At 31.7% G+C, this 6,168-nt stretch overlaps 1 non-coding gene across 1 annotated transcript; it reads left to right on the forward strand.

The window, feature by feature from the left end:
- The first annotated feature begins 1,562 nt into the window (after nt 1–1,562).
- Trnav-aac lies at nt 1,563–1,635 on the forward strand. Its single transcript has one exon. It is a non-coding gene; the product is annotated as a tRNA-Val (tRNA).
- The last annotated feature ends 4,533 nt before the right edge of the window (nt 1,636–6,168 follow it).

Consider the following 6,168-nt stretch of genomic DNA (forward strand, 5'->3'; position numbering starts at 1 on the left):
TATCCCATTGAAACTTTCAAACATTTCTGGTATACTAATACTGGTACAACTACAACTGAGGGTTTTATATTCTTATATTTCTCTTACTAATAATTTAAGTGATGAAAATATTATAACGTCTAATAAAACAATAACAAATGACATTATACATATTACTAAAGTCTAGAGAAATAACAAATACATAATGTAAAATTTAATACATTTTCATAGCAATTTTGTTTTCTGCGTATAAATCATTGTTAATATTCTTCATCGGTACATTGGGAGCGAGATTATTTTAAGCATAAATGACAAACGCGGTGTCTCGAGACAAAATTAGCTAAAAAAAATAATTATAATTCTACAAACTCGTCGACAACTCGATAAAAATTTTACAATATAAATTTAAATGAAAAGTAATTTTCTTCATCAGCAGTTATTATTGATTCATACATTAGTGTGATAGCTTCTTCTCGAACATTTAGGTAATTTACGCTATATTTTACGCTATAACAAACAGTTCTTTACGCATGCTCTCGATGACTCAGCGGTGAATCCCAGCGACAGATCCATTCGACAGGAATCGAATTTTAATGATGAACAGTAGAATGACGGTAGCAACAATAAACATTTGACACGTGTGTGTTCAGCAACAAACATTTAATTCTTGAACCTTTCAGAATATACATATTCCATCTTCAGCAAGCTATATTGAACATGCTAAATTATTAGGTACAAAATTTTATGAAGTTTAAACATTTTATAAAAAAAGAATTAAAATACAGAATGAAAGGAAATAGTAAATTAAAAACAACCAAATAAACAATACAGATATAATAAATAACATTTGTAACAATATTATACAGGTATTCAGAACAGATTTAACTCTAGTGGAGCTGTGTTATTATTTAAAGTTGGGAGTCCATTTATAATAGATAAACTTTTTAAATTAAAAGTTCAATATTGGATGATACAGATGAGATGACTTTGAAATTCATAGTCAAGATGGGGTTGTTGTTTTCACTATGTGTACGAATCGTGGAGTCTGGTGGACTTGATAGTTTTTTACCAGTTTTGCTTGATACTCCCATATGTTCGCAGGCTTGCAGGTGTATTTGGCGTATAGTTTTGCCAATGTAAATGGCATTACAACCACCACATGCGTATTTATATACGATCCTGGAACGCGAAGGGGTAGGTAATAGGTCTTTAGATCGGAATAGATTTTGTATTTTGAAAGGTGATTTAAATATCATTTGTAGTTTAACTTGTGGATAAAACGTTTTAATTATTTTTAAAATTTGTGACTTCACTATAAAACTTTGTTTACTTAAAAAAAGGAATGATTAGTCTTAATGGCAACAAGAAATAATTTTCTCTCACTCTGTTTACTGTTGTACGTACTATATAATTCAAGCACAAATTTGTTACGTGACCTAGATAAGACAGCACGTTCTTGGTAATTGAGAAGAAATAAATTATTAGTGAGAAAACGAAAGACAATTAGAACGTATCACGTAATTAATTAAATTATATTTATTTTAATTATTCTGAACAAAACAATTAAACGAAAAATATACAACGTGCTTGTGGTGTAGTGGTTATCACATCCGCCTAACACGCGGAAGGTCCCAGGTTCGATCCCTGGCAGGCACAATTTATTTTCATATCGGTAGACTTAATGTTGACGTCAGAGGAAACAATTTTATTCCAAAACTTTTCATATGTATGAAAAATAAATATTAATCTTGATTACTTTAAATACTAGTAAAATTTGAAAAGAACAGTTCATTAATGAATTTTATCTGATTTTGGCTTATTATTAATTTGAATTACCTTTGAGTCGTACTTAAGTTTTCTATTAATTTGAAAATATATATTAGGATTTATCTAAAATGTTTTCTATATTTATTTTGGTTATTGTTGTTTGTGTTGGATTAATAATAGTTCGCTCATATCTTTATCTGTCTACTCTGGAGTTAACTGTCATAATTAAAAAATTGGAGAGGAAGGACCAGACGAAGTCATTTTAGTCTTTTAAAAACTAATATAAGTTGCGTTAATGATAAGTTTTCATAATAATAATTAAAAGCTTGCAGATAATGAATTTCAACATTATATATTTTAAAGATGAAACAGTAACTGGAGTTTTAACAATTGCATACACTTATCTCAATTTTTCTAAATGTTTAAGCAGAGAAAATAAGAATTATTTTTATTATAGCAAGGTACAAATATTTTAGATATTATTATTATAATACAAAAGAAAGAAAAATGCCAGGAATCACCTATCACTACTATAAAGTCAGTATCAAGAAGCGTTTAAAATGGAGTATTATTTTTTAGTGGCTGCAAGTTTATATTATCAGCAAAGCCGTGTATTTAAAGAAATGTAAGTAAAAGTTCCAGCCTATTACTGGATTTGTGACGAATGACTGAATTTGATCAAGAACCTTGAATTCCACTCCTCTTCAGTCGTCCTAAGTAAGTTGAACTGCTTTTTGTTTGTTTGAAATTAAGCACAAAGCTACACAATGGGCTATCTGTGTTCAGCCACCACGGATATTGAAACCCGGTTTCTGGTGTTGTAAGTTCGCAGACATACCGCTGTGCCACTGGTGGGCGGGTTGCACTGCAAACAAATACACAAGACCAATCCGAATTACAGTTAATGTGTGCGTGTTGGTAATTTGTTTCTACTAATAAGAACTTACCTGTATTAATATAGGTTAATATACAGTATTATGCTAACTATTTGATACAAATTATAAAATATGCATTTATATTTAAAAAGAAGAAAACTGAAAAATAGTTCTCGTCGAACCAACCATCCCAGTGGCTCAGTGGTAAGTCTGGGGACTTATAACACTAAAAACTTGGTTTCGATACCCGCAGTGGGTATAGCATAACTAGCCCATTGTGTAGCTTTGCGTTTAACAACAAACAAATTACTGGAAAACCACTTTTAGTGCGATTTGAAAGTGCTGTCATCTATTGACAATATATATAAACCATTTTAATGTTTTTTTTTCTTTTTCTTCATCCTTTCAATCCTTTTACCCACTTAACTAAAGAAGCATTTTTTTTATGAAAGAAACCAATGAAGAATTTCTGAATATTGTAATTTCGCTACTTTATGGAAATACAAGTATATATATATTTTGGAGGGTCTAGAATGTTCCAAGGAGAGCCCTCTCTATGGGACAAAGACAACTAATAATGTTAAACTACAGTCCGGGAATGCGAGAATAATTTAAAAAGATATTAAAAGGAAAGTTTATTTCATGTCAGTTTTGTTCTTCATTATTCCTGTCTGATTGGTTCCGGCAAATTCAATAATAGCGAAAGATAAATTCTAAAATAAGTGGCCGCTTATTCCAAATCATAAGAACTTACATGATGTCACATTAAAAGATTCAATTTTTAGAAAGCGAATTCAGAAACAAACACAAACACAACTATCTATCTATATACACTCTAGATATCTTTTCTTTTTCATTAAAAATAAAACTTAAAAGAAAATTTGTGACGTAGAGGCCTAATGCATTCTTTGATTGGCCGTACTCTTTACTGTGGACTGCAATTTCGTCTGTTCAAGGTTCATCAATACAGCTTGGGTAAGCAAACCAAAGAAATACCGTTTAGCCTCTTATAATGATGATGTATATATAATATTTATGGGATTTTTAAGTTCTTTTTAATTCACCATATGAATATTGAATAATGAATCAGTCACAACGTCATAACATAACAAACACACCTAAAGTAATTTAGGTTACTGTACGGTGAATTAAAGAGGACTTTAAAACCCCATAAATAGTATACAAAATCTGCTTTCTTTCCAATTCGAATACAAAATTGTTCCAATAAAAAACTTCCCTCTGAGACTCAGAGGTAAGTTTGAAGGCTTGTATTAATGCTAAAACCCGGGTTTCGATACCCCTGGTAGGTACAGTACAGATAGTCCATCGGGTAGCTTTGCGCTTAACTACAAACAAACCAAATTGAAAATATAAAAAAATAATAGGAACAAACTGATGTACGTTAGGAATGTTTTAGTATAAATAATATTATATTTCGGATGTCATTCAATATGTTGTTTATTTGTAGCACAAAGCTACACAATGGGCCATCTGTGCTCTGCCCACCACAGCATCTAGAGCCAACAGCATGGCCCTCGTTACGCTGCATAAAAATAAGTTTTATATAATTGTGACTTCAAAATTGGAAACTTTTGATTATAGGAATAAAAATTAGTGGGTGTTCTTTACAGTCATGCAAAATCTGTTATTGCATATGTATGACCTTAAGATGTTATCATAAAATGCGCGTATAGTTTTTGTTTGTTTGAAATTAAGCACAAAGCTACACAATGGGCTATCTGTGCTCTGCCCACCACGGGTATCGAAACCCGGATTCTAGCGTTGTAAGTCCGCAGACATACCGCTGTGCTACTGGGGGGCGCGCGTATAGTATACACCAATCATGATGTGGGGTGATATCGATAAACTATAAAATAATTGGCTAGATAATAGCATTTAAAATAAAAAGAATAAAGTCAGCAAAATATTATTTTGCAAGACATATGTAACAAGAGCAGCTCAGTTGTAACGAACAAATTCCTTCTACTGGATGACTTCTATCAATTCATAGTTAAACTTTTTTCTGTGAGTGAACTTTTGGTCCTTTAAATATTCAATGTTCTCGTACAATTTTAAACTACAGGTTTAGGTTAGAAACGCTGACCAGTGGTTGATGGGGCAATTATTCTATAAAAGATACCAATGTAAGTTAAAGAAGCCAACATTAAAAAGTGAATGCATCGTGTCTCCGCCACGCAATCACAACATGGCCAGTTTTGACACTATAAAAATCGAAAACTGTCTATATCATTGCTTGGGACCTGTAAGAAGATATATTTGTACCAAATTTGGACCTGTAAGACGATATATTTGTACCAAATTTGGACCTGTAAGAAGATATATTTGTACCAAATTTGGACCTGTAAGAAGATATATTTGTACCACATTTGGACCTGTAAGAAGATATATTTGTACCAAATTTGGACCTGTAAGACGATATATTTGTACCAAATTTGGACCTGTAAGAAGATATATTTGTACCAAATTTGGACTTGTAAGAAGATATATTTGTACCACATTTGGACCTGTAAGAAGATATATTTGTAACAAATCTCATGTAAGTTGGTTGGCATACGGATACGTAGTAAGTGTTTAAACTGAAGATGTTAACGATTAAGTATCAGTTATTAATATATAATCAGTCTTTGTGATGAAACCTTTCTAGTTCTACCTTAATTGATATCATAAAAATACTTTTGTTGGCACAAACATGTTGAAACACGAAACACAATCCACGAAACACGTTGAATATTTTTGTACCCGTGTTCAACCATTGGGTTGTGATGGACACTTTTTATATAAATGCTAAAGAGCTAGTTATTTAATGAAATCATTCTGAGACATATATATATATATATTTGTTAAAGCATCAGTTGTTGAGGTGAAATCATATAGGTTTACATAAATTGAAGAATCAGTTGCTGCAATGAAATCACTTTGGTTTACATTTGCTAAAACGTCAGCTGTTTCAATGAAGTAGCTCTGGATACAGTTTTTGAAGAGTCAGCTGTTTTAATGAAGTAGCTCTAGTTACAGTTTTTGAAGATTCAGCTGTTTCAATGAAGTAGCTCTGGATACAGTTTTTGAAGAGTCAGCTGTTTAATGAAGTAGCTCTAGTTACAGTTTTTGAAGAGTCAGCTGTTTCAATGAAGTAGCTCTGGATACAGTTTTTGAAGAGTCAGCTGTTTTAATGAAGTAGCTCTGCATACAGTTTTTGAAGAGTCAGCTGTTTTAATGAAGTAGTTCTGCATACAGTTTTTGAAGAATTAGCTGGATACAGTTTTTGAAGAATCAGCTGTTGCGATGAAGCATCAATTTTTTACGAATATTTCATATTGAAATTAATTCGTTAGTAGGATGATATTGTAAATTAGTACGTAGTAATAAATCATGAGAAAATATCAGATTTACAGTTTCGAAACCATAGTCGAATGCCATTAGTGGGTCGGACGTGATGTTGACTTCAACCAACTCTAACGTAAAAACAGGATGTTACCACACTGCAATCTGTTTTTGAATGAAAGCTCACACAAACTGGAACAGGTTC

Source organism: Limulus polyphemus, unplaced genomic scaffold (genome assembly GCF_000517525.1).
Source record: "Limulus polyphemus unplaced genomic scaffold, Limulus_polyphemus-2.1.2 Scaffold52, whole genome shotgun sequence".
Lineage (NCBI taxonomy): Eukaryota > Metazoa > Arthropoda > Merostomata > Xiphosura > Limulidae > Limulus > Limulus polyphemus.